The sequence below is a fragment of the Rhinoderma darwinii genome, chromosome 4 (assembly GCF_050947455.1).
Source record: "Rhinoderma darwinii isolate aRhiDar2 chromosome 4, aRhiDar2.hap1, whole genome shotgun sequence".
NCBI classification, from domain to species: Eukaryota; Metazoa; Chordata; class Amphibia; order Anura; family Rhinodermatidae; genus Rhinoderma; species Rhinoderma darwinii.
The window spans coordinates 2,008,082-2,034,324 of NC_134690.1; the positions used below are offsets into that span (position 1 = coordinate 2,008,082).

At 37.0% G+C, this 26,243-nt stretch overlaps 31 non-coding genes across 31 annotated transcripts; all 31 read right to left on the reverse strand.

Moving 5' to 3' along the window:
* Nucleotides 1-156: 156 nt before the first annotated feature.
* Nucleotides 157-228, reverse strand: TRNAG-UCC (transfer RNA glycine (anticodon UCC)). The gene has a single exon. It is a non-coding gene; the product is annotated as a tRNA-Gly (tRNA).
* Nucleotides 229-649: 421 nt separating this feature from the next.
* On the reverse strand, nt 650-721 carry TRNAG-UCC (transfer RNA glycine (anticodon UCC)). The gene has a single exon. It is a non-coding gene; the product is annotated as a tRNA-Gly (tRNA).
* Nucleotides 722-1,141: 420 nt separating this feature from the next.
* On the reverse strand, nt 1,142-1,213 carry TRNAG-UCC (transfer RNA glycine (anticodon UCC)). The gene has a single exon. It is a non-coding gene; the product is annotated as a tRNA-Gly (tRNA).
* A 421-nt stretch (nt 1,214-1,634) lies between these two features.
* Nucleotides 1,635-1,706, reverse strand: TRNAG-UCC (transfer RNA glycine (anticodon UCC)). Its single transcript has one exon. It is a non-coding gene; the product is annotated as a tRNA-Gly (tRNA).
* Nucleotides 1,707-2,129: 423 nt separating this feature from the next.
* TRNAG-UCC (transfer RNA glycine (anticodon UCC)) lies at nt 2,130-2,201 on the reverse strand. The gene has a single exon. It is a non-coding gene; the product is annotated as a tRNA-Gly (tRNA).
* Nucleotides 2,202-2,620: 419 nt separating this feature from the next.
* Nucleotides 2,621-2,692, reverse strand: TRNAG-UCC (transfer RNA glycine (anticodon UCC)). Its single transcript has one exon. It is a non-coding gene; the product is annotated as a tRNA-Gly (tRNA).
* Nucleotides 2,693-3,606: 914 nt separating this feature from the next.
* Nucleotides 3,607-3,678, reverse strand: TRNAG-UCC (transfer RNA glycine (anticodon UCC)). Its single transcript has one exon. It is a non-coding gene; the product is annotated as a tRNA-Gly (tRNA).
* Nucleotides 3,679-4,101: 423 nt separating this feature from the next.
* Nucleotides 4,102-4,173, reverse strand: TRNAG-UCC (transfer RNA glycine (anticodon UCC)). Its single transcript has one exon. It is a non-coding gene; the product is annotated as a tRNA-Gly (tRNA).
* A 421-nt stretch (nt 4,174-4,594) lies between these two features.
* On the reverse strand, nt 4,595-4,666 carry TRNAG-UCC (transfer RNA glycine (anticodon UCC)). The gene has a single exon. It is a non-coding gene; the product is annotated as a tRNA-Gly (tRNA).
* A 2,390-nt stretch (nt 4,667-7,056) lies between these two features.
* On the reverse strand, nt 7,057-7,128 carry TRNAG-UCC (transfer RNA glycine (anticodon UCC)). Its single transcript has one exon. It is a non-coding gene; the product is annotated as a tRNA-Gly (tRNA).
* Nucleotides 7,129-8,041: 913 nt separating this feature from the next.
* On the reverse strand, nt 8,042-8,113 carry TRNAG-UCC (transfer RNA glycine (anticodon UCC)). Its single transcript has one exon. It is a non-coding gene; the product is annotated as a tRNA-Gly (tRNA).
* A 913-nt stretch (nt 8,114-9,026) lies between these two features.
* On the reverse strand, nt 9,027-9,098 carry TRNAG-UCC (transfer RNA glycine (anticodon UCC)). Its single transcript has one exon. It is a non-coding gene; the product is annotated as a tRNA-Gly (tRNA).
* Nucleotides 9,099-10,011: 913 nt separating this feature from the next.
* TRNAG-UCC (transfer RNA glycine (anticodon UCC)) lies at nt 10,012-10,083 on the reverse strand. The gene has a single exon. It is a non-coding gene; the product is annotated as a tRNA-Gly (tRNA).
* Nucleotides 10,084-10,998: 915 nt separating this feature from the next.
* Nucleotides 10,999-11,070, reverse strand: TRNAG-UCC (transfer RNA glycine (anticodon UCC)). Its single transcript has one exon. It is a non-coding gene; the product is annotated as a tRNA-Gly (tRNA).
* Nucleotides 11,071-11,983: 913 nt separating this feature from the next.
* On the reverse strand, nt 11,984-12,055 carry TRNAG-UCC (transfer RNA glycine (anticodon UCC)). The gene has a single exon. It is a non-coding gene; the product is annotated as a tRNA-Gly (tRNA).
* A 914-nt stretch (nt 12,056-12,969) lies between these two features.
* TRNAG-UCC (transfer RNA glycine (anticodon UCC)) lies at nt 12,970-13,041 on the reverse strand. Its single transcript has one exon. It is a non-coding gene; the product is annotated as a tRNA-Gly (tRNA).
* Nucleotides 13,042-13,462: 421 nt separating this feature from the next.
* TRNAG-UCC (transfer RNA glycine (anticodon UCC)) lies at nt 13,463-13,534 on the reverse strand. Its single transcript has one exon. It is a non-coding gene; the product is annotated as a tRNA-Gly (tRNA).
* A 420-nt stretch (nt 13,535-13,954) lies between these two features.
* On the reverse strand, nt 13,955-14,026 carry TRNAG-UCC (transfer RNA glycine (anticodon UCC)). Its single transcript has one exon. It is a non-coding gene; the product is annotated as a tRNA-Gly (tRNA).
* Nucleotides 14,027-14,939: 913 nt separating this feature from the next.
* On the reverse strand, nt 14,940-15,011 carry TRNAG-UCC (transfer RNA glycine (anticodon UCC)). Its single transcript has one exon. It is a non-coding gene; the product is annotated as a tRNA-Gly (tRNA).
* Nucleotides 15,012-15,925: 914 nt separating this feature from the next.
* On the reverse strand, nt 15,926-15,997 carry TRNAG-UCC (transfer RNA glycine (anticodon UCC)). Its single transcript has one exon. It is a non-coding gene; the product is annotated as a tRNA-Gly (tRNA).
* Nucleotides 15,998-16,910: 913 nt separating this feature from the next.
* Nucleotides 16,911-16,982, reverse strand: TRNAG-UCC (transfer RNA glycine (anticodon UCC)). The gene has a single exon. It is a non-coding gene; the product is annotated as a tRNA-Gly (tRNA).
* A 1,407-nt stretch (nt 16,983-18,389) lies between these two features.
* On the reverse strand, nt 18,390-18,461 carry TRNAG-UCC (transfer RNA glycine (anticodon UCC)). The gene has a single exon. It is a non-coding gene; the product is annotated as a tRNA-Gly (tRNA).
* A 913-nt stretch (nt 18,462-19,374) lies between these two features.
* Nucleotides 19,375-19,446, reverse strand: TRNAG-UCC (transfer RNA glycine (anticodon UCC)). The gene has a single exon. It is a non-coding gene; the product is annotated as a tRNA-Gly (tRNA).
* Nucleotides 19,447-20,360: 914 nt separating this feature from the next.
* TRNAG-UCC (transfer RNA glycine (anticodon UCC)) lies at nt 20,361-20,432 on the reverse strand. The gene has a single exon. It is a non-coding gene; the product is annotated as a tRNA-Gly (tRNA).
* Nucleotides 20,433-21,346: 914 nt separating this feature from the next.
* TRNAG-UCC (transfer RNA glycine (anticodon UCC)) lies at nt 21,347-21,418 on the reverse strand. Its single transcript has one exon. It is a non-coding gene; the product is annotated as a tRNA-Gly (tRNA).
* Nucleotides 21,419-22,331: 913 nt separating this feature from the next.
* TRNAG-UCC (transfer RNA glycine (anticodon UCC)) lies at nt 22,332-22,403 on the reverse strand. Its single transcript has one exon. It is a non-coding gene; the product is annotated as a tRNA-Gly (tRNA).
* A 912-nt stretch (nt 22,404-23,315) lies between these two features.
* TRNAG-UCC (transfer RNA glycine (anticodon UCC)) lies at nt 23,316-23,387 on the reverse strand. The gene has a single exon. It is a non-coding gene; the product is annotated as a tRNA-Gly (tRNA).
* A 421-nt stretch (nt 23,388-23,808) lies between these two features.
* On the reverse strand, nt 23,809-23,880 carry TRNAG-UCC (transfer RNA glycine (anticodon UCC)). Its single transcript has one exon. It is a non-coding gene; the product is annotated as a tRNA-Gly (tRNA).
* Nucleotides 23,881-24,302: 422 nt separating this feature from the next.
* On the reverse strand, nt 24,303-24,374 carry TRNAG-UCC (transfer RNA glycine (anticodon UCC)). Its single transcript has one exon. It is a non-coding gene; the product is annotated as a tRNA-Gly (tRNA).
* Nucleotides 24,375-24,796: 422 nt separating this feature from the next.
* On the reverse strand, nt 24,797-24,868 carry TRNAG-UCC (transfer RNA glycine (anticodon UCC)). Its single transcript has one exon. It is a non-coding gene; the product is annotated as a tRNA-Gly (tRNA).
* A 914-nt stretch (nt 24,869-25,782) lies between these two features.
* On the reverse strand, nt 25,783-25,854 carry TRNAG-UCC (transfer RNA glycine (anticodon UCC)). Its single transcript has one exon. It is a non-coding gene; the product is annotated as a tRNA-Gly (tRNA).
* Between the last annotated feature and the right edge of the window lie 389 nt (nt 25,855-26,243).

Below are 26,243 nucleotides of genomic sequence, written 5' to 3' on the forward strand. Positions count from 1 at the left end.
TTACAAATCAATATAACACCAACACCTACAAAGCATCTCTACTTTTTCTGCGTTCTACGTTTCAGCTAAATTAGTACAAACAATGCAAGATCAGCAGAAGGATTTTCAGAGTTTGTTCACAAAAAGCTTAAAACAAAAAAAAAAATACCTATTTCATGCGTTGGCCGGGAATCGAACCCGGGTCAACTGCTTGGAAGGCAGCTATGCTCACCACTATACCACCAACGCCTACACTTTATAGTTTTTTTGTGTATTTTCTCCGGCAGTTACTGCTTAATAGCGTGTCATGAAAGAAAGATCAGTATAATTGAATGCAGTAAGTGTTCACAAAAAGATTAAAAAACACAAAATACAAGAAATTATTTTACTTTTGCCACGGGTTCCAAAATTGGAAAATGAGCACAAGGGTTTGCAGAGAGTTTTACAAAAGTTTTAAAAATCACAAGTAGTGATTGCCAGAACATGAAGCAGGGTTACCGTTTTGGAAGGCACCTTTACAAATCAATATAACACCAACACCTACAAAGCATCTCTACTTTTTCTGCGTTCTACGTTTCAGCTAAATTAGTACAAACAATGCAAGATCAGCAGAAGGATTTGCAGAGTTTGTTCACAAAAAGCTTAAAACAAAAAAAAAATACCTATTTCATGCGTTGGCCGGGAATCGAACCCGGGTCAACTGCTTGGAAGGCAGCTATGCTCACCACTATACCACCAACGCCTACACTTTATAGTTTTTTTTGTGTAACTTCTCCGGCAGTTACTGCGTAATAGCGTGTCATGAATGAAAGATCAGTATATTTGAATGCAGTAAGTGTTCACAAAAAGATTAAAAAACACAAAATACAAGAAATTATTTTACTTTTGCCACGGGTTCCAAAATTGGAAAATGAGCACAAGGGTTTGCAGAGAGTTTTACAAAGGTTTTAAAAATCACAAGTAGCGATTGCAGAACATGAAGCAGGGTTACCGTTTTGGAAGGCACCTTTACAAATCAATATAACACCAACACCTACAAAGCATCTCTACTTTTTCTGCGTTCTACGTTTCAGCTAAATTAGTACAAACAATGCAAGATCTGCAGAAGGATTTTTAGAGTTTGTTCACAAAAAGCTTAAAACAAAAAAAAATACCTATTTCATGCGCTGGCCGGGAATCGAACCCGGGTCAACTGCTTGGAAGGCAGCTATGCTCACCACTATACCACCAACGCCTACACTTTATAGTTTTTTTTGTGTAACTTCTCCGGCAGTTACTGCGTAATAGCGTGTCATGAATGAAAGATCAGTATATTTGAATGCAGTAAGTGTTCACAAAAAGATTAAAAAACACAAAATACAAGAAATTATTTTACTTTTGCCACGGGTTCCAAAATTGGAAAATGAGCACAAGGGTTTGCAGAGAGTTTTACAAAAGTTTTAAAAATCACAAGTAGCGATTGCCAGAACATGAAGCAGGGTTACCGTTTTGGAAGGCACCTTTACAAATCAATATAACACCAACACCTACAAAGCATCTCTACTTTTTCTGCGTTCTACGTTTCAGCTAAATTAGTACAAACAATGCAAGATCAGCAGAAGGATTTTCAGAGTTTGTTCACAAAAAGCTTAAAACAAAAAAAAATACCTATTTCATGCGTTGGCCGGGAATCGAACCCGGGTTAACTGCTTGGAAGGCAGCTATGCTCACCACTATACCACCAACGCCTACACTTTATAGTTTTTTTTGTGTATTTTCTCCGGCAGTTACTGCTTAATAGCGTGTCATGAAAGAAAGATCAGTATAATTGAATGCAGTAAGTGTTCACAAAAAGATTAAAAAACACAAAATACAAGAAATTATTTTACTTTTGCCACGGGTTCCAAAATTGGAAAATGAGCACAAGGGTTTGCAGAGAGTTTTACAAAAGTTTTAAAAATCACAAGTAGCGATTGCCAGAACATGAAGCAGGGTTACCGTTTTGGAAGGCACCTTTACAAATCAATATAACACCAACACCTACAAAGCATCTCTACTTTTTCTGCGTTCTACGTTTCAGCTAAATTAGTACAAACAATGCAAGATCAGCAGAAGGATTTTCAGAGTTTGTTCACAAAAAGCTTAAAACAAAAAAAAAAATACCTATTTCATGCGTTGGCCGGGAATCGAACCCGGGTCAACTGCTTGGAAGGCAGCTATGCTCACCACTATACCACCAACGCCTACACTTTATAGTTTTTTTGTGTATTTTCTCCGGCAGTTACTGCTTAATAGCGTGTCATGAAAGAAAGATCAGTATAATTGAATGCAGTAAGTGTTCACAAAAAGATTAAAAAACACAAAATACAAGAAATTATTTTACTTTTGCCACGGGTTCCAAAATTGGAAAATGAGCACAAGGGTTTGCAGAGAGTTTTACAAAGGTTTTAAAAATCACAAGTAGCGATTGCAGAACATGAAGCAGGGTTACCGTTTTGGAAGGCACCTTTACAAATCAATATAACACCAACACCTACAAAGCATCTCTACTTTTTCTGCGTTCTACGTTTCAGCTAAATTAGTACAAACAATGCAAGATCTGCAGAAGGATTTTTAGAGTTTGTTCACAAAAAGCTTAAAACAAAAAAAAATACCTATTTCATGCGCTGGCCGGGAATCGAACCCGGGTCAACTGCTTGGAAGGCAGCTATGCTCACCACTATACCACCAACGCCTACACTTTATAGTTTTTTTTGTGTATTTTCTCCGGCAGTTACTGCTTAATAGCGTGTCATGAAAGAAAGATCAGTATAATTGAATGCAGTAAGTGTTCACAAAAAGATTAAAAAACACAAAATACAAGAAATTATTTTACTTTTGCCACGGGTTCCAAAATTGGAAAATGAGCACAAGGGTTTGCAGAGAGTTTTACAAAAGTTTTAAAAATCACAAGTAGCGATTGCCAGAACATGAAGCAGGGTTACCGTTTTGGAAGGCACCTTTACAAATCAATATAACACCAACACCTACAAAGCATCTCTACTTTTTCTGCGTTCTACGTTTCAGCTAAATTAGTACAAACAATGCAAGATCAGCAGAAGGATTTTCAGAGTTTGTTCACAAAAAGCTTAAAACAAAAAAAAATACCTATTTCATGCGTTGGCCGGGAATCGAACCCGGTTCAACTGCTTGGAAGGCAGCTATGCTCACCACTATACCACCAACGCCTACACTTTATAGTTTTTTTTGTGTAACTTCTCCGGCAGTTACTGCGTAATAGCGTGTCATGAATGAAAGATCAGTATATTTGAATGCAGTAAGTGTTCACAAAAAGATTAAAAAACACAAAATACAAGAAATTATTTTACTTTTGCCACGGGTTCCAAAATTGGAAAATGAGCACAAGGGTTTGCAGAGAGTTTTACAAAAGTTTTAAAAATCACAAGTAGCGATTGCCAGAACATGAAGCAGGGTTACCGTTTTGGAAGGCACCTTTACAAATCAATATAACACCAACACCTACAAAGCATCTCTACTTTTTCTGCGTTCTACGTTTCAGCTAAATTAGTACAAACAATGCAAGATCAGCAGAAGGATTTTCAGAGTTTGTTCACAAAAAGCTTAAAACAAAAAAAAATACCTATTTCATGCGTTGGCCGGGAATCGAACCCGGGTTAACTGCTTGGAAGGCAGCTATGCTCACCACTATACCACCAACGCCTACACTTTATAGTTTTTTTTGTGTATTTTCTCCGGCAGTTACTGCTTAATAGCGTGTCATGAAAGAAAGATCAGTATAATTGAATGCAGTAAGTGTTCACAAAAAGATTAAAAAACACAAAATACAAGAAATTATTTTACTTTTGCCACGGGTTCCAAAATTGGAAAATGAGCACAAGGGTTTGCAGAGAGTTTTACAAAAGTTTTAAAAATCACAAGTAGCGATTGCCAGAACATGAAGCAGGGTTACCGTTTTGGAAGGCACCTTTACAAATCAATATAACACCAACACCTACAAAGCATCTCTACTTTTTCTGCGTTCTACGTTTCAGCTAAATTAGTACAAACAATGCAAGATCAGCAGAAGGATTTTCAGAGTTTGTTCACAAAAAGCTTAAAACAAAAAAAAAAATACCTATTTCATGCGTTGGCCGGGAATCGAACCCGGGTCAACTGCTTGGAAGGCAGCTATGCTCACCACTATACCACCAACGCCTACACTTTATAGTTTTTTTGTGTATTTTCTCCGGCAGTTACTGCTTAATAGCGTGTCATGAAAGAAAGATCAGTATAATTGAATGCAGTAAGTGTTCACAAAAAGATTAAAAAACACAAAATACAAGAAATTATTTTACTTTTGCCACGGGTTCCAAAATTGGAAAATGAGCACAAGGGTTTGCAGAGAGTTTTACAAAAGTTTTAAAAATCACAAGTAGTGATTGCCAGAACATGAAGCAGGGTTACCGTTTTGGAAGGCACCTTTACAAATCAATATAACACCAACACCTACAAAGCATCTCTACTTTTTCTGCGTTCTACGTTTCAGCTAAATTAGTACAAACAATGCAAGATCAGCAGAAGGATTTGCAGAGTTTGTTCACAAAAAGCTTAAAACAAAAAAAAAATACCTATTTCATGCGTTGGCCGGGAATCGAACCCGGGTCAACTGCTTGGAAGGCAGCTATGCTCACCACTATACCACCAACGCCTACACTTTATAGTTTTTTTTGTGTAACTTCTCCGGCAGTTACTGCGTAATAGCGTGTCATGAATGAAAGATCAGTATATTTGAATGCAGTAAGTGTTCACAAAAAGATTAAAAAACACAAAATACAAGAAATTATTTTACTTTTGCCACGGGTTCCAAAATTGGAAAATGAGCACAAGGGTTTGCAGAGAGTTTTACAAAGGTTTTAAAAATCACAAGTAGCGATTGCAGAACATGAAGCAGGGTTACCGTTTTGGAAGGCACCTTTACAAATCAATATAACACCAACACCTACAAAGCATCTCTACTTTTTCTGCGTTCTACGTTTCAGCTAAATTAGTACAAACAATGCAAGATCTGCAGAAGGATTTTTAGAGTTTGTTCACAAAAAGCTTAAAACAAAAAAAAATACCTATTTCATGCGCTGGCCGGGAATCGAACCCGAGTCAACTGCTTGGAAGGCAGCTATGCTCACCACTATACCACCAACGCCTACACTTTATAGTTTTTTTTGTGTATTTTCTCCGGCAGTTACTGCTTAATAGCGTGTCATGAAAGAAAGATCAGTATAATTGAATGCAGTAAGTGTTCACAAAAAGATTAAAAAACACAAAATACAAGAAATTATTTTACTTTTGCCACGGGTTCCAAAATTGGAAAATGAGCACAAGGGTTTGCAGAGAGTTTTACAAAAGTTTTAAAAATCACAAGTAGCGATTGCCAGAACATGAAGCAGGGTTACCGTTTTGGAAGGCACCTTTACAAATCAATATAACACCAACACCTACAAAGCATCTCTACTTTTTCTGCGTTCTACGTTTCAGCTAAATTAGTACAAACAATGCAAGATCAGCAGAAGGATTTTCAGAGTTTGTTCACAAAAAGCTTAAAACAAAAAAAAATACCTATTTCATGCGTTGGCCGGGAATCGAACCCGGTTCAACTGCTTGGAAGGCAGCTATGCTCACCACTATACCACCAACGCCTACACTTTATAGTTTTTTTTGTGTAACTTCTCCGGCAGTTACTGCGTAATAGCGTGTCATGAATGAAAGATCAGTATATTTGAATGCAGTAAGTGTTCACAAAAAGATTAAAAAACACAAAATACAAGAAATTATTTTACTTTTGCCACGGGTTCCAAAATTGGAAAATGAGCACAAGGGTTTGCAGAGAGTTTTACAAAAGTTTTAAAAATCACAAGTAGCGATTGCAGAACATGAAGCAGGGTTACCGTTTTGGAAGGCACCTTTACAAATCAATATAACACCAACACCTACAAAGCATCTCTACTTTTTCTGCGTTCTACGTTTCAGCTAAATTAGTACAAACAATGCAAGATCAGCAGAAGGATTTTCAGAGTTTGTTCACAAAAAGCTTAAAACAAAAAAAAATACCTATTTCATGCGTTGGCCGGGAATCGAACCCGGTTCAACTGCTTGGAAGGCAGCTATGCTCACCACTATACCACCAACGCCTACACTTTATAGTTTTTTTTGTGTAACTTCTCCGGCAGTTACTGCGTAATAGCGTGTCATGAATGAAAGATCAGTATATTTGAATGCAGTAAGTGTTCACAAAAAGATTAAAAAACACAAAATACAAGAAATTATTTTACTTTTGCCACGGGTTCCAAAATTGGAAAATGAGCACAAGGGTTTGCAGAGAGTTTTACAAAAGTTTTAAAAATCACAAGTAGCGATTGCAGAACATGAAGCAGGGTTACCGTTTTGGAAGGCACCTTTACAAATCAATATAACACCAACACCTACAAAGCATCTCTACTTTTTCTGCGTTCTACGTTTCAGCTAAATTAGTACAAACAATGCAAGATCAGCAGAAGGATTTTCAGAGTTTGTTCACAAAAAGCTTAAAACAAAAAAAAATACCTATTTCATGCGTTGGCCGGGAATCGAACCCGAGTCAACTGCTTGGAAGGCAGCTATGCTCACCACTATACCACCAACGCCTACACTTTATAGTTTTTTTTGTGTATTTTCTCCGGCAGTTACTGCTTAATAGCGTGTCATGAAAGAAAGATCAGTATAATTGAATGCAGTAAGTGTTCACAAAAAGATTAAAAAACACAAAATACAAGAAATTATTTTACTTTTGCCACGGGTTCCAAAATTGGAAAATGAGCACAAGGGTTTGCAGAGAGTTTTACAAAAGTTTTAAAAATCACAAGTAGCGATTGCCAGAACATGAAGCAGGGTTACCGTTTTGGAAGGCACCTTTACAAATCAATATAACACCAACACCTACAAAGCATCTCTACTTTTTCTGCGTTCTACGTTTCAGCTAAATTAGTACAAACAATGCAAGATCAGCAGAAGGATTTTCAGAGTTTGTTCACAAAAAGCTTAAAACAAAAAAAAATACCTATTTCATGCGTTGGCCGGGAATCGAACCCGGGTCAACTGCTTGGAAGGCAGCTATGCTCACCACTATACCACCAACGCCTACACTTTATAGTTTTTTTTGTGTATTTTCTCCGGCAGTTACTGCTTAATAGCGTGTCATGAAAGAAAGATCAGTATAATTGAATGCAGTAAGTGTTCACAAAAAGATTAAAAAACACAAAATACAAGAAATTATTTTACTTTTGCCACGGGTTCCAAAATTGGAAAATGAGCACAAGGGTTTGCAGAGAGTTTTACAAAAGTTTTAAAAATCACAAGTAGCGATTGCCAGAACATGAAGCAGGGTTACCGTTTTGGAAGGCACCTTTACAAATCAATATAACACCAACACCTACAAAGCATCTCTACTTTTTCTGCGTTCTACGTTTCAGCTAAATTAGTACAAACAATGCAAGATCAGCAGAAGGATTTTCAGAGTTTGTTCACAAAAAGCTTAAAACAAAAAAAAATACCTATTTCATGCGTTGGCCGGGAATCGAACCCGGTTCAACTGCTTGGAAGGCAGCTATGCTCACCACTATACCACCAACGCCTACACTTTATAGTTTTTTTTGTGTAACTTCTCCGGCAGTTACTGCGTAATAGCGTGTCATGAATGAAAGATCAGTATATTTGAATGCAGTAAGTGTTCACAAAAAGATTAAAAAACACAAAATACAAGAAATTATTTTACTTTTGCCACGGGTTCCAAAATTGGAAAATGAGCACAAGGGTTTGCAGAGAGTTTTACAAAAGTTTTAAAAATCACAAGTAGCGATTGCAGAACATGAAGCAGGGTTACCGTTTTGGAAGGCACCTTTACAAATCAATATAACACCAACACCTACAAAGCATCTCTACTTTTTCTGCGTTCTACGTTTCAGCTAAATTAGTACAAACAATGCAAGATCAGCAGAAGGATTTTCAGAGTTTGTTCACAAAAAGCTTAAAACAAAAAAAAATACCTATTTCATGCGTTGGCCGGGAATCGAACCCGGGTCAACTGCTTGGAAGGCAGCTATGCTCACCACTATACCACCAACGCCTACACTTTATAGTTTTTTTTGTGTATTTTCTCCGGCAGTTACTGCTTAATAGCGTGTCATGAAAGAAAGATCAGTATAATTGAATGCAGTAAGTGTTCACAAAAAGATTAAAAAACACAAAATACAAGAAATTATTTTACTTTTGCCACGGGTTCCAAAATTGGAAAATGAGCACAAGGGTTTGCAGAGAGTTTTACAAAAGTTTTAAAAATCACAAGTAGCGATTGCCAGAACATGAAGCAGGGTTACCGTTTTGGAAGGCACCTTTACAAATCAATATAACACCAACACCTACAAAGCATCTCTACTTTTTCTGCGTTCTACGTTTCAGCTAAATTAGTACAAACAATGCAAGATCAGCAGAAGGATTTTCAGAGTTTGTTCACAAAAAGCTTAAAACAAAAAAAAATACCTATTTCATGCGTTGGCCGGGAATCGAACCCGGTTCAACTGCTTGGAAGGCAGCTATGCTCACCACTATACCACCAACGCCTACACTTTATAGTTTTTTTTGTGTAACTTCTCCGGCAGTTACTGCGTAATAGCGTGTCATGAATGAAAGATCAGTATATTTGAATGCAGTAAGTGTTCACAAAAAGATTAAAAAACACAAAATACAAGAAATTATTTTACTTTTGCCACGGGTTCCAAAATTGGAAAATGAGCACAAGGGTTTGCAGAGAGTTTTACAAAAGTTTTAAAAATCACAAGTAGCGATTGCAGAACATGAAGCAGGGTTACCGTTTTGGAAGGCACCTTTACAAATCAATATAACACCAACACCTACAAAGCATCTCTACTTTTTCTGCGTTCTACGTTTCAGCTAAATTAGTACAAACAATGCAAGATCAGCAGAAGGATTTTCAGAGTTTGTTCACAAAAAGCTTAAAACAAAAAAAAATACCTATTTCATGCGTTGGCCGGGAATCGAACCCGGGTCAACTGCTTGGAAGGCAGCTATGCTCACCACTATACCACCAACGCCTACACTTTATAGTTTTTTTTGAGTATTTTCTCCGACAGTTACTGCTTAATAGCGTGTCATGAAAGAAAGATCAGTATAATTGAATGCAGTAAGTGTTCACAAAAAGATTAAAAAACACAAAATACAAGAAATTATTTTACTTTTGCCACGGGTTCCAAAATTGGAAAATGAGCACAAGGGTTTGCAGAGAGTTTTACAAAAGTTTTAAAAATCACAAGTAGCGATTGCCAGAACATGAAGCAGGGTTACCGTTTTGGAAGGCACCTTTACAAATCAATATAACACCAACACCTACAAAGCATCTCTACTTTTTCTGCGTTCTACGTTTCAGCTAAATTAGTACAAACAATGCAAGATCTGCAGAAGGATTTTTAGAGTTTGTTCACAAAAAGCTTAAAACAAAAAAAAATACCTATTTCATGCGTTGGCCGGGAATCTAACCCGGTTCAACTGCTTGGAAGGCAGCTATGCTCACCACTATACCACCAACGCCTACACTTTATAGTTTTTTTTGTGTAACTTCTCCGGCAGTTACTGCGTAATAGCGTGTCATGAATGAAAGATCAGTATATTTGAATGCAGTAAGTGTTCACAAAAAGATTAAAAAACACAAAATACAAGAAATTATTTTACTTTTGCCACGGGTTCCAAAATTGGAAAATGAGCACAAGGGTTTGCAGAGAGTTTTACAAAGGTTTTAAAAATCACAAGTAGCGATTGCAGAACATGAAGCAGGGTTACCGTTTTGGAAGGCACCTTTACAAATCAATATAACACCAACACCTACAAAGCATCTCTACTTTTTCTGCGTTCTACGTTTCAGCTAAATTAGTACAAACAATGCAAGATCTGCAGAAGGATTTTTAGAGTTTGTTCACAAAAAGCTTAAAACAAAAAAAAATACCTATTTCATGCGCTGGCCGGGAATCGAACCCGGGTCAACTGCTTGGAAGGCAGCTATGCTCACCACTATACCACCAACGCCTACACTTTATAGTTTTTTTTGTGTATTTTCTCCGGCAGTTACTGCTTAATAGCGTGTCATGAAAGAAAGATCAGTATAATTGAATGCAGTAAGTGTTCACAAAAAGATTAAAAAACACAAAATACAAGAAATTATTTTACTTTTGCCACGGGTTCCAAAATTGGAAAATGAGCACAAGGGTTTGCAGAGAGTTTTACAAAAGTTTTAAAAATCACAAGTAGCGATTGCCAGAACATGAAGCAGGGTTACCGTTTTGGAAGGCACCTTTACAAATCAATATAACACCAACACCTACAAAGCATCTCTACTTTTTCTGCGTTCTACGTTTCAGCTAAATTAGTACAAACAATGCAAGATCAGCAGAAGGATTTTCAGAGTTTGTTCACAAAAAGCTTAAAACAAAAAAAAAAATACCTATTTCATGCGTTGGCCGGGAATCGAACCCGGGTCAACTGCTTGGAAGGCAGCTAAGCTCACCACTATACCACCAACGCCTACACTTTATAGTTTTTTTGTGTATTTTCTCCGGCAGTTACTGCTTAATAGCGTGTCATGAAAGAAAGATCAGTATAATTGAATGCAGTAAGTGTTCACAAAAAGATTAAAAAACACAAAATACAAGAAATTATTTTACTTTTGCCACGGGTTCCAAAATTGGAAAATGAGCACAAGGGTTTGCAGAGAGTTTTACAAAAGTTTTAAAAATCACAAGTAGTGATTGCCAGAACATGAAGCAGGGTTACCGTTTTGGAAGGCACCTTTACAAATCAATATAACACCAACACCTACAAAGCATCTCTACTTTTTCTGCGTTCTACGTTTCAGCTAAATTAGTACAAACAATGCAAGATCAGCAGAAGGATTTTCAGAGTTTGTTCACAAAAAGCTTAAAACAAAAAAAAATACCTATTTCATGCGCTGGCCGGGAATCGAACCCGGGTCAACTGCTTGGAAGGCAGCTATGCTCACCACTATACCACCAACGCCTACACTTTATAGTTTTTTTTGTGTATTTTCTCCGGCAGTTACTGCTTAATAGCGTGTCATGAAAGAAAGATCAGTATAATTGAATGCAGTAAGTGTTCACAAAAAGATTAAAAAACACAAAATACAAGAAATTATTTTACTTTTGCCACGGGTTCCAAAATTGGAAAATGAGCACAAGGGTTTGCAGAGAGTTTTACAAAAGTTTTAAAAATCACAAGTAGCGATTGCCAGAACATGAAGCAGGGTTACCGTTTTGGAAGGCACCTTTACAAATCAATATAACACCAACACCTACAAAGCATCTCTACTTTTTCTGCGTTCTACGTTTCAGCTAAATTAGTACAAACAATGCAAGATCAGCAGAAGGATTTTCAGAGTTTGTTCACAAAAAGCTTAAAACAAAAAAAAATACCTATTTCATGCGTTGGCCGGGAATCGAACCCGGTTCAACTGCTTGGAAGGCAGCTATGCTCACCACTATACCACCAACGCCTACACTTTATAGTTTTTTTTGTGTAACTTCTCCGGCAGTTACTGCGTAATAGCGTGTCATGAATGAAAGATCAGTATATTTGAATGCAGTAAGTGTTCACAAAAAGATTAAAAAACACAAAATACAAGAAATTATTTTACTTTTGCCACGGGTTCCAAAATTGGAAAATGAGCACAAGGGTTTGCAGAGAGTTTTACAAAAGTTTTAAAAATCACAAGTAGCGATTGCAGAACATGAAGCAGGGTTACCGTTTTGGAAGGCACCTTTACAAATCAATATAACACCAACACCTACAAAGCATCTCTACTTTTTCTGCGTTCTACGTTTCAGCTAAATTAGTACAAACAATGCAAGATCAGCAGAAGGATTTTCAGAGTTTGTTCACAAAAAGCTTAAAACAAAAAAAAATACCTATTTCATGCGTTGGCCGGGAATCGAACCCGGGTCAACTGCTTGGAAGGCAGCTATGCTCACCACTATACCACCAACGCCTACACTTTATAGTTTTTTTTGTGTATTTTCTCCGGCAGTTACTGCTTAATAGCGTGTCATGAAAGAAAGATCAGTATAATTGAATGCAGTAAGTGTTCACAAAAAGATTAAAAAACACAAAATACAAGAAATTATTTTACTTTTGCCACGGGTTCCAAAATTGGAAAATGAGCACAAGGGTTTGCAGAGAGTTTTACAAAAGTTTTAAAAATCACAAGTAGCGATTGCCAGAACATGAAGCAGGGTTACCGTTTTGGAAGGCACCTTTACAAATCAATATAACACCAACACCTACAAAGCATCTCTACTTTTTCTGCGTTCTACGTTTCAGCTAAATTAGTACAAACAATGCAAGATCAGCAGAAGGATTTTCAGAGTTTGTTCACAAAAAGCTTAAAACAAAAAAAAATACCTATTTCATGCGTTGGCCGGGAATCGAACCCGGTTCAACTGCTTGGAAGGCAGCTATGCTCACCACTATACCACCAACGCCTACACTTTATAGTTTTTTTTGTGTAACTTCTCCGGCAGTTACTGCGTAATAGCGTGTCATGAATGAAAGATCAGTATATTTGAATGCAGTAAGTGTTCACAAAAAGATTAAAAAACACAAAATACAAGAAATTATTTTACTTTTGCCACGGGTTCCAAAATTGGAAAATGAGCACAAGGGTTTGCAGAGAGTTTTACAAAAGTTTTAAAAATCACAAGTAGTGATTGCCAGAACATGAAGCAGGGTTACCGTTTTGGAAGGCACCTTTACAAATCAATATAACACCAACACCTACAAAGCATCTCTACTTTTTCTGCGTTCTACGTTTCAGCTAAATTAGTACAAACAATGCAAGATCAGCAGAAGGATTTTCAGAGTTTGTTCACAAAAAGCTTAAAACAAAAAAAAATACCTATTTCATGCGCTGGCCGGGAATCGAACCCGGGTCAACTGCTTGGAAGGCAGCTATGCTCACCACTATACCACCAACGCCTACACTTTATAGTTTTTTTTGTGTATTTTCTCCGGCAGTTACTGCTTAATAGCGTGTCATGAAAGAAAGATCAGTATAATTGAATGCAGTAAGTGTTCACAAAAAGATTAAAAAACACAAAATACAAGAAATTATTTTACTTTTGCCACGGGTTCCAAAATTGGAAAATGAGCACAAGGGTTTGCAGAGAGTTTTACAAAAGTTTTAAAAATCACAAGTAGCGATTGCCAGAACATGAAGCAGGGTTACCGTTTTGGAAGGCACCTTTACAAATCAATATAACACCAACACCTACAAAGCATCTCTACTTTTTCTGCGTTCTACGTTTCAGCTAAATTAGTACAAACAATGCAAGATCAGCAGAAGGATTTTCAGAGTTTGTTCACAAAAAGCTTAAAACAAAAAAAAATACCTATTTCATGCGTTGGCCGGGAATCGAACCCGGGTTAACTGCTTGGAAGGCAGCTATGCTCACCACTATACCACCAACGCCTACACTTTATAGTTTTTTTTGTGTAACTTCTCCGGCAGTTACTGCGTAATAGCGTGTCATGAATGAAAGATCAGTATATTTGAATGCAGTAAGTGTTCACAAAAAGATTAAAAAACACAAAATACAAGAAATTATTTTACTTTTGCCACGGGTTCCAAAATTGGAAAATGAGCACAAGGGTTTGCAGAGAGTTTTACAAAAGTTTTAAAAATCACAAGTAGCGATTGCAGAACATGAAGCAGGGTTACCGTTTTGGAAGGCACCTTTACAAATCAATATAACACCAACACCTACAAAGCATCTCTACTTTTTCTGCGTTCTACGTTTCAGCTAAATTAGTACAAACAATGCAAGATCAGCAGAAGGATTTTCAGAGTTTGTTCACAAAAAGCTTAAAACAAAAAAAAATACCTATTTCATGCGTTGGCCGGGAATCGAACCCGGGTCAACTGCTTGGAAGGCAGCTATGCTCACCACTATACCACCAACGCCTACACTTTATAGTTTTTTTTGTGTATTTTCTCCGGCAGTTACTGCTTAATAGCGTGTCATGAAAGAAAGATCAGTATAATTGAATGCAGTAAGTGTTCACAAAAAGATTAAAAAACACAAAATACAAGAAATTATTTTACTTTTGCCACGGGTTCCAAAATTGGAAAATGAGCACAAGGGTTTGCAGAGAGTTTTACAAAAGTTTTAAAAATCACAAGTAGCGATTGCCAGAACATGAAGCAGGGTTACCGTTTTGGAAGGCACCTTTACAAATCAATATAACACCAACACCTACAAAGCATCTCTACTTTTTCTGCGTTCTACGTTTCAGCTAAATTAGTACAAACAATGCAAGATCAGCAGAAGGATTTTCAGAGTTTGTTCACAAAAAGCTTAAAACAAAAAAAAATACCTATTTCATGCGTTGGCCGGGAATCGAACCCGGTTCAACTGCTTGGAAGGCAGCTATGCTCACCACTATACCACCAACGCCTACACTTTATAGTTTTTTTTGTGTAACTTCTCCGGCAGTTACTGCGTAATAGCGTGTCATGAATGAAAGATCAGTATATTTGAATGCAGTAAGTGTTCACAAAAAGATTAAAAAACACAAAATACAAGAAATTATTTTACTTTTGCCACGGGTTCCAAAATTGGAAAATGAGCACAAGGGTTTGCAGAGAGTTTTACAAAAGTTTTAAAAATCACAAGTAGCGATTGCAGAACATGAAGCAGGGTTACCGTTTTGGAAGGCACCTTTACAAATCAATATAACACCAACACCTACAAAGCATCTCTACTTTTTCTGCGTTCTACGTTTCAGCTAAATTAGTACAAACAATGCAAGATCAGCAGAAGGATTTTCAGAGTTTGTTCACAAAAAGCTTAAAACAAAAAAAAATACCTATTTCATGCGTTGGCCGGGAATCGAACCCGGGTCAACTGCTTGGAAGGCAGCTATGCTCACCACTATACCACCAACGCCTACACTTTATAGTTTTTTTTTGTGTATTTTCTCCGGCAGTTACTGCTTAATAGCGTGTCATGAAAGAAAGATCAGTATAATTGAATGCAGTAAGTGTTCACAAAAAGATTAAAAAACACAAAATACAAGAAATTATTTTACTTTTGCCACGGGTTCCAAAATTGGAAAATGAGCACAAGGGTTTGCAGAGAGTTTTACAAAAGTTTTAAAAATCACAAGTAGCGATTGCCAGAACATGAAGCAGGGTTACCGTTTTGGAAGGCACCTTTACAAATCAATATAACACCAACACCTACAAAGCATCTCTACTTTTTCTGCGTTCTACGTTTCAGCTAAATTAGTACAAACAATGCAAGATCAGCAGAAGGATTTTCAGAGTTTGTTCACAAAAAGCTTAAAACAAAAAAAAATACCTATTTCATGCGTTGGCCGAGAATCGAACCCGGTTCAACTGCTTGGAAGGCAGCTATGCTCACCACTATACCACCAACGCCTACACTTTATAGTTTTTTTTGTGTAACTTCTCCGGCAGTTACTGCGTAATAGCGTGTCATGAATGAAAGATCAGTATATTTGAATGCAGTAAGTGTTCACAAAAAGATTAAAAAACACAAAATACAAGAAATTATTTTACTTTTGCCACGGGTTCCAAAATTGGAAAATGAGCACAAGGGTTTGCAGAGAGTTTTACAAAGGTTTTAAAAATCACAAGTAGCGATTGCAGAACATGAAGCAGGGTTACCGTTTTGGAAGGCACCTTTACAAATCAATATAACACCAACACCTACAAAGCATCTCTACTTTTTCTGCGTTCTACGTTTCAGCTAAATTAGTACAAACAATGCAAGATCTGCAGAAGGATTTTTAGAGTTTGTTCACAAAAAGCTTAAAACAAAAAAAAATACCTATCTCATGCGCTGGCCGGGAATCGAACCCGGGTCAACTGCTTGGAAGGCAGCTATGCTCACCACTATACCACCAACGCCTACACTTTATAGTTTTTTTTGTGTATTTTCTCCGGCAGTTACTGCTTAATAGCGTGTCATGAAAGAAAGATCAGTATAATTGAATGCAGTAAGTGTTCACAAAAAGATTAAAAAACACAAAATACAAGAAATTATTTTACTTTTGCCACGGGTTCCAAAATTGGAAAATGAGCACAAGGGTTTGCAGAGAGTTTTACAAAAGTTTTAAAAATCACAAGTAGCGATTGCCAGAACATGAAGCAGGGTTACCGTTTTGGAAGGCACCTTTACAAATCAATATAACACCAACACCTACAAAGCATCTCTACTTTTTCTGCGTTCTACGTTTCAGCTAAATTAGTACAAACAATGCAAGATCAGCAGAAGGATTTTCAGAGTTTGTTCACAAAAAGCTTAAAACAAAAAAAAATACCTATTTCATGCGTTGGCCGGGAATCGAACCCGGTTCAACTGCTTGGAAGGCAGCTATGCTCACCACTATACCACCAACGCCTACACTTTATAGTTTTTTTTGTGTAACTTCTCCGGCAGTTACTGCGTAATAGCGTGTCATGAATGAAAGATCAGTATATTTGAATGCAGTAAGTGTTCACAAAAAGATTAAAAAACACAAAATACAAGAAATTATTTTACTTTTGCCACGGGTTCCAAAATTGGAAAATGAGCACAAGGGTTTGCAGAGAGTTTTACAAAAGTTTTAAAAATCACAAGTAGCGATTGCAGAACATGAAGCAGGGTTACCGTTTTGGAAGGCACCTTTACAAATCAATATAACACCAACACCTACAAAGCATCTCTACTTTTTCTGCGTTCTACGTTTCAGCTAAATTAGTACAAACAATGCAAGATCAGCAGAAGGATTTTCAGAGTTTGTTCACAAAAAGCTTAAAACAAAAAAAAATACCTATTTCATGCGTTGGCCGGGAATCGAACCCGGGTCAACTGCTTGGAAGGCAGCTATGCTCACCACTATACCACCAACGCCTACACTTTATAGTTTTTTTTGTGTATTTTCTCCGGCAGTTACTGCTTAATAGCGTGTCATGAAAGAAAGATCAGTATAATTGAATGCAGTAAGTGTTCACAAAAAGATTAAAAAACACAAAATACAAGAAATTATTTTACTTTTGCCACGGGTTCCAAAATTGGAAAATGAGCACAAGGGTTTGCAGAGAGTTTTACAAAAGTTTTAAAAATCACAAGTAGCGATTGCCAGAACATGAAGCAGGGTTACCGTTTTGGAAGGCACCTTTACAAATCAATATAACACCAACACCTACAAAGCATCTCTACTTTTTCTGCGTTCTACGTTTCAGCTAAATTAGTACAAACAATGCAAGATCAGCAGAAGGATTTTCAGAGTTTGTTCACAAAAAGCTTAAAACAAAAAAAAATACCTATTTCATGCGTTGGCCGGGAATCGAACCCGGTTCAACTGCTTGGAAGGCAGCTATGCTCACCACTATACCACCAACGCCTACACTTTATAGTTTTTTTTGTGTAACTTCTCCGGCAGTTACTGCGTAATAGCGTGTCATGAATGAAAGATCAGTATATTTGAATGCAGTAAGTGTTCACAAAAAGATTAAAAAACACAAAATACAAGAAATTATTTTACTTTTGCCACGGGTTCCAAAATTGGAAAATGAGCACAAGGGTTTGCAGAGAGTTTTACAAAAGTTTTAAAAATCACAAGTAGCGATTGCCAGAACATGAAGCAGGGTTACCGTTTTGGAAGGCACCTTTACAAATCAATATAACACCAACACCTACAAAGCATCTCTACTTTTTCTGCGTTCTACGTTTCAGCTAAATTAGTACAAACAATGCAAGATCAGCAGAAGGATTTTCAGAGTTTGTTCACAAAAAGCTTAAAACAAAAAAAAATACCTATTTCATGCGTTGGCTGGGAATCGAACCCGGGTCAACTGCTTGGAAGGCAGCTATGCTCACCACTATACCACCAACGCCTACACTTTATAGTTTTTTTTGTGTATTTTCTCCGGCAGTTACTGCTTAATAGCGTGTCATGAAAGAAAGATCAGTATAATTGAATGCAGTAAGTGTTCACAAAAAGATTAAAAAACACAAAATACAAGAAATTATTTTACTTTTGCCACGGGTTCCAAAATTGGAAAATGAGCACAAGGGTTTGCAGAGAGTTTTACAAAAGTTTTAAAAATCACAAGTAGCGATTGCCAGAACATGAAGCAGGGTTACCGTTTTGGAAGGCACCTTTACAAATCAATATAACACCAACACCTACAAAGCATCTCTACTTTTTCTGCGTTCTACGTTTCAGCTAAATTAGTACAAACAATGCAAGATCAGCAGAAGGATTTTCAGAGTTTGTTCACAAAAAGCTTAAAACAAAAAAAAATACCTATTTCATGCGTTGGCCGGGAATCGAACCCGGGTCAACTGCTTGGAAGGCAGCTATGCTCACCACTATACCACCAACGCCTACACTTTATAGTTTTTTTTGTGTATTTTCTCCGGCAGTTACTGCTTAATAGCGTGTCATGAAAGAAAGATCAGTATAATTGAATGCAGTAAGTGTTCACAAAAAGATTAAAAAACACAAAATACAAGAAATTATTTTACTTTTGCCACGGGTTCCAAAATTGGAAAATGAGCACAAGGGTTTGCAGAGAGTTTTACAAAAGTTTTAAAAATCACAAGTAGCGATTGCCAGAACATGAAGCAGGGTTACCGTTTTGGAAGGCACCTTTACAAATCAATATAACACCAACACCTACAAAGCATCTCTACTTTTTCTGCGTTCTACGTTTCAGCTAAATTAGTACAAACAATGCAAGATCAGCAGAAGGATTTTCAGAGTTTGTTCACAAAAAGCTTAAAACAAAAAAAAATACCTATTTCATGCGTTGGCCGGGAATCGAACCCGGTTCAACTGCTTGGAAGGCAGCTATGCTCACCACTATACCACCAACGCCTACACTTTATAGTTTTTTTTGTGTAACTTCTCCGGCAGTTACTGCGTAATAGCGTGTCATGAATGAAAGATCAGTATATTTGAATGCAGTAAGTGTTCACAAAAAGATTAAAAAACACAAAATACAAGAAATTATTTTACTTTTGCCACGGGTTCCAAAATTGGAAAATGAGCACAAGGGTTTGCAGAGAGTTTTACAAAGGTTTTAAAAATCACAAGTAGCGATTGCAGAACATGAAGCAGGGTTACCGTTTTGGAAGGCACCTTTACAAATCAATATAACACCAACACCTACAAAGCATCTCTACTTTTTCTGCGTTCTACGTTTCAGCTAAATTAGTACAAACAATGCAAGATCAGCAGAAGGATTTTCAGAGTTTGTTCACAAAAAGCTTAAAACAAAAAAAAATACCTATTTCATGCGTTGGCCGGGAATCGAACCCGGGTCAACTGCTTGGAAGGCAGCTATGCTCACCACTATACCACCAACGCCTACACTTTATAGTTTTTTTTGTGTATTTTCTCCGGCAGTTACTGCTTAATAGCGTGTCATGAAAGAAAGATCAGTATAATTGAATGCAGTAAGTGTTCACAAAAAGATTAAAAAACACAAAATACAAGAAATTATTTTACTTTTGCCACGGGTTCCAAAATTGGAAAATGAGCACAAGGGTTTGCAGAGAGTTTTACAAAAGTTTTAAAAATCACAAGTAGCGATTGCCAGAACATGAAGCAGGGTTACCGTTTTGGAAGGCACCTTTACAAATCAATATAACACCAACACCTACAAAGCATCTCTACTTTTTCTGCGTTCTACGTTTCAGCTAAATTAGTACAAACAATGCAAGATCAGCAGAAGGATTTTCAGAGTTTGTTCACAAAAAGCTTAAAACAAAAAAAAATACCTATTTCATGCGTTGGCCGGGAATCGCACCCGGGTCAACTGCTTGGAAGGCAGCTATGCTCACCACTATACCACCAACGCCTACACTTTATAGTTTTTTTTGTGTAATTTCTCCGGCAGTTACTGCTTAATAGCGTGTCATGAAAGAAAGATCAGTATAATTGAATGCAGTAAGTGTTCACAAAAAGATTAAAAAACACAAAATACAAGAAATTATTTTACTTTTGCCACGGGTTCCAAAATTGGAAAATGAGCACAAGGGTTTGCAGAGAGTTTTACAAAAGTTTTAAAAATCACAAGTAGCGATTGCCAGAACATGAAGCAGGGTTACCGTTTTGGAAGGCACCTTTACAAATCAATATAACACCAACACCTACAAAGCATCTCTACTTTTTCTGCGTTCTACGTTTCAGCTAAATTAGTACAAACAATGCAAGATCAGCAGAAGGATTTTCAGAGTTTGTTCACAAAAAGCTTAAAACAAAAAAAAATACCTATTTCATGCGCTGGCCGGGAATCGAACCCGGGTCAACTGCTTGGAAGGCAGCTATGCTCACCACTATACCACCAACGCCTACACTTTATAGTTTTTTTTGTGTATTTTCTCCGGCAGTTACTGCTTAATAGCGTGTCATGAAAGAAAGATCAGTATAATTGAATGCAGTAAGTGTTCACAAAAAGATTAAAAAACACAAAATACAAGAAATTATTTTACTTTTGCCACGGGTTCCAAAATTGGAAAATGAGCACAAGGGTTTGCAGAGAGTTTTACAAAAGTTTTAAAAATCACAAGTAGCGATTGCCAGAACATGAAGCAGGGTTACCGTTTTGGAAGGCACCTTTACAAATCAATATAACACCAACACCTACAAAGCATCTCTACTTTTTCTGCGTTCTACGTTTCAGCTAAATTAGTACAAACAATGCAAGATCAGCAGAAGGATTTTCAGAGTTTGTTCACAAAAAGCTTAAAACAAAAAAAAATACCTATTTCATGCGTTGGCCGGGAATCGAACCCGGGTCAACTGCTTGGAAGGCAGCTATGCTCACCACTATACCACCAACACCTACACTTTATAGTTTTTTTTGTGTATTTTCTCCGGCAGTTACTGCTTAATAGCGTGTCATGAAAGAAAGATCAGTATAATTGAATGCAGTAAGTGTTCACAAAAAGATTAAAAAACACAAAATACAAGAAATTATTTTACTTTTGCCACGGGTTCCAAAATTGGAAAATGAGCACAAGGGTTTGCAGAGAGTTTTACAAAAGTTTTAAAAATCACAAGTAGCGATTGCCAGAACATGAAGCAGGGTTACCGTTTTGGAAGGCACCTTTACAAATCAATATAACACCAACACCTACAAAGCATCTCTACTTTTTCTGCGTTCTACGTTTCAGCTAAATTAGTACAAACAATGCAAGATCAGCAGAAGGATTTTCAGAGTTTGTTCACAAAAAGCTTAAAACAAAAAAAAATACCTATTTCATGCGTTGGCCGGGAATCGAACCCGGGTCAACTGCTTGGAAGGCAGCTATGCTCACCACTATACCACCAACGCCTACACTTTATAGTTTTTTTTGTGTATTTTCTCCGGCAGTTACTGCTTAATAGCGTGTCATGAAAGAAAGATCAGTATAATTGAATGCAGTAAGTGTTCACAAAAAGATTAAAAAACACAAAATACAAGAAATTATTTTACTTTTGCCACGGGTTCCAAAATTGGAAAATGAGCACAAGGGTTTGCAGAGAGTTTTACAAAAGTTTTAAAAATCACAAGTAGCGATTGCCAGAACATGAAGCAGGGTTACCGTTTTGGAAGGCACCTTTACAAATCAATATAACACCAACACTTACAAAGCATCTCTACTTTTTCTGCGTTCTACGTTTCAGCTAAATTAGTACAAACAATGCAAGATCAGCAGAAGGATTTTCAGAGTTTGTTCACAAAAAGCTTAAAACAAAAAAAAATACCTATTTCATGCGTTGGCCGGGAATCGAACCCGGTTCAACTGCTTGGAAGGCAGCTATGCTCACCACTATACCACCAACGCCTACACTTTATAGTTTTTTTTGTGTAACTTCTCCGGCAGTTACTGCGTAATAGCGTGTCATGAATGAAAGATCAGTATATTTGAATGCAGTAAGTGTTCACAAAAAGATTAAAAAACACAAAATACAAGAAATTATTTTACTTTTGCCACGGGTTCCAAAATTGGAAAATGAGCACAAGGGTTTGCAGAGAGTTTTACAAAGGTTTTAAAAATCACAAGTAGCGATTGCAGAACATGAAGCAGGGTTACCGTTTTGGAAGGCACCTTTACAAATCAATATAACACCAACACCTACAAAGCATCTCTACTTTTTCTGCGTTCTACGTTTCAGCTAAATTAGTACAAACAATGCAAGATCTGCAGAAGGATTTTTAGAGTTTGTTCACAAAAAGCTTAAAACAAAAAAAAATACCTATTTCATGCGCTGGCCGGGAATCGAACCCGGGTCAACTGCTTGGAAGGCAGCTATGCTCACCACTATACCACCAACGCCTACACTTTATAGTTTTTTTTGTGTATTTTCTCCGGCAGTTACTGCTTAATAGCGTGTCATGAAAGAAAGATCAGTATAATTGAATGCAGTAAGTGTTCACAAAAAGATTAAAAAACACAAAATACAAGAAATTATTTTACTTTTGCCACGGGTTCCAAAATTGGAAAATGAGCACAAGGGTTTGCAGAGAGTTTTACAAAAGTTTTAAAAATCACAAGTAGCGATTGCCAGAACATGAAGCAGGGTTACCGTTTTGGAAGGCACCTTTACAAATCAATATAACACCAACACCTACAAAGCATCTCTACTTTTTCTGCGTTCTACGTTTCAGCTAAATTAGTACAAACAATGCAAGATCAGCAGAAGGATTTTCAGAGTTTGTTCACAAAAAGCTTAAAACAAAAAAAATACCTATTTCATGCGTTGGCCGGGAATCGAACCCGGTTCAACTGCTTGGAAGGCAGCTATGCTCACCACTATACCACCAACGCCTACACTTTATAGTTTTTTTTGTGTAACTTCTCCGGCAGTTACTGCGTAATAGCGTGTCATGAATGAAAGATCAGTATATTTGAATGCAGTAAGTGTTCACAAAAAGATTAAAAAACACAAAATACAAGAAATTATTTTACTTTTGCCACGGGTTCCAAAATTGGAAAATGAGCACAAGGGTTTGCAGAGAGTTTTACAAAAGTTTTAAAAATCACAAGTAGCGATTGCAGAACATGAAGCAGGGTTACCGTTTTGGAAGGCACCTTTACAAATCAATATAACACCAACACCTACAAAGCATCTCTACTTTTTCTGCGTTCTACGTTTCAGCTAAATTAGTACAAACAATGCAAGATCAGCAGAAGGATTTTCAGAGTTTGTTCACAAAAAGCTTAAAACAAAAAAAAATACCTATTTCATGCGTTGGCCGGGAATCGAACCCGGGTCAACTGCTTGGAAGGCAGCTATGCTCACCACTATACCACCAACGCCTACACTTTATAGTTTTTTTTGTGTATTTTCTCCGGCAGTTACTGCTTAATAGCGTGTCATGAAAGAAAGATCAGTATAATTGAATGCAGTAAGTGTTCACAAAAAGATTAAAAAACACAAAATACAAGAAATTATTTTACTTTTGCCACGGGTTCCAAAATTGGAAAATGAGCACAAGGGTTTGCAGAGAGTTTTACAAAAGTTTTAAAAATCACAAGTAGCGATTGCCAGAACATGAAGCAGGGTTACCGTTTTGGAAGGCACCTTTACAAATCAATATAACACCAACACCTACAAAGCATCTCTACTTTTTCTGCGTTCTACGTTTCAGCTAAATTAGTACAAACAATGCAAGATCAGCAGAAGGATTTTCAGAGTTTGTTCACAAAAAGCTTAAAACAAAAAAAAATACCTATTTCATGCGTTGGCCGGGAATCGAACCCGGGTCAACTGCTTGGAAGGCAGCTATGCTCACCACTATACCACCAACGCCTACACTTTATAGTTTTTTTTGTGTATTTTCTCCGGCAGTTACTGCTTAATAGCGTGTCATGAAAGAAAGATCAGTATAATTGAATGCAGTAAGTGTTCACAAAAAGATTAAAAAACACAAAATACAAGAAATTATTTTACTTTTGCCACGGGTTCCAAAATTGGAAAATGAGCACAAGGGTTTGCAGAGAGTTTTACAAAAGTTTTAAAAATCACAAGTAGCGATTGCCAGAACATGAAGCAGGGTTACCGTTTTGGAAGGCACCTTTACAAATCAATATAACACCAACACCTACAAAGCATCTCTACTTTTTCTGCGTTCTACGTTTCAGCTAAATTAGTACAAACAATGCAAGATCAGCAGAAGGATTTGCAGAGTTTGTTCACAAAAAGCTTAAGACAAAAAAAAAATACCTATTTCATGCGTTGGCCGGGAATCGAACCCGGGTCAACTGCTTGGAAGGCAGCTATGCTCACCACTATACCACCAACGCCTACACTTTATAGTTTTTTTTGTGTAACTTCTCCGGCAGTAACTGCTTAATAGCGTGTCATGAATGAAAGATCAGTATAATTGAATGCAGTAAGTGTTCACAAAAAGATTAAAAAACACAAAATACAAGAAATTATTTTACTTTTGCCACGGGTTCCAAAATTGGAAAATGAGCACAAGGGTTTGCAGAGAGTTTTACAAAAGTTTTAAAAATCACAAGTAGCGATTGCCAGAACATGAAGCAGGGCTACCGTTTTGGAAGGCACCTTTACAAATCAATATAACACCAACACCTACAAAGCATCTCTACTTTTTCTGCGTTCTACGTTTCAGCTAAATTAGTACAAACAATGCAAGATCAGCAGAAGGATTTGCAGAGTTTGTTCACAAAAAGCTTAAAACAAAAAAAAAATACCCATTTCATGCGTTGGCCGGGAATCGAACCCGGGTCAAATGCTTGGAAGGCAGCTATGCTCACCACTATACCACCAACGCCTACACTTTATAGTTTTTTTTGTGTAACTTCTCCGGCAGTAACTGCTTAATAGCGTGTCATGAATGAAAGATCAGTATAATTGAATGCAGTAAGTGTTCACAAAAAGATTAAAAAACACAAAATACAAGAAATTATTTTACTTTTGCCACGGGTTCCAAAATTGGAAAATGAGCACAAGGGTTTGCAGAGAGTTTTACAAAAGTTTTAAAAATCACAAGTAGCGATTGCCAGAACATGAAGCAGGGTTACCGTTTTGGAAGGCACCTTTACAAATCAATATAACACCAACACCTACAAAGCATCTCTACTTTTTCTGCGTTCTACGTTTCAGCTAAATTAGTACAAACAATGCAAGATCAGCAGAAGGATTTTCAGAGTTTGTTCACAAAAAGCTTAAAACAAAAAAAAATACCTATTTCATGCGTTGGCCGGGAATCGAACCCGGGTCACCTGCTTGGAAGGCAGCTATGCTCACCACTATACCACCAACGCCTACACTTTATAGTTTTTTTCGTGTATTTTCTCCGGCAGTTACTGCTTAATAGCGTGACATGAAAGAAAGATCAGTATAATTGAATGCAGTAAGTGTTCACAAAAAGATTAAAAAACACAAAATACAAGAAATTATTTTACTTTTGCCACGGGTTCCAAAATTGGAAAATGAGCACAAGGGTTTGCAGGGAGTTTTACAAAAGTTTTAAAAATCACAAGTAGCGATTGCCAGAACATGAAGCAGGGTTACCGTTTTGGAAGGCACCTTTACAAATAAATATAACACCAACACCTACAAAGCATCTCTACTTTTTCTGCGTTCTACGTTTCAGCTAAATTAGTACAAACAATGCAAGATCAGCAGAAGGATTTGCAGAGTTTGTTCACAAAAGCTTAAAACAAAAAAAAAATACCTATTTCATGCGTTGGCCGGGAATCGAACCCGGGTCAACTGCTTGGAAGGCAGCTATGCTCACCACTATACCACCAACGCCTACACTTTATAGTTTTTTTTGTGTAACTTCTCCGGCAGTAACTGCTTAATAGCGTGTCATGAATGAAAGATCAGTATAATTGAATGCAGTAAGTGTTCACAAAAAGATTAAAAAACACAAAATACAAGAAATTATTTTACTTTTGCCACGGGTTCCAAAATTGGAAAATGAGCACAAGGGTTTGCAGAGAGTTTTACAAAAGTTTTAAAAATCACAAGTAGCGATTGCCAGAACATGAAGCAGGGTTACCGTTTTGGAAGGCACCTTTACAAATCAATATAACACCAACACCTACAAAGCATCTCTACTTTTTCTGCGTTCTACGTTTCAGCTAAATTAGTACAAACAATGCAAGATCAGCAGAAGGATTTGCAGAGTTTGTTCACAA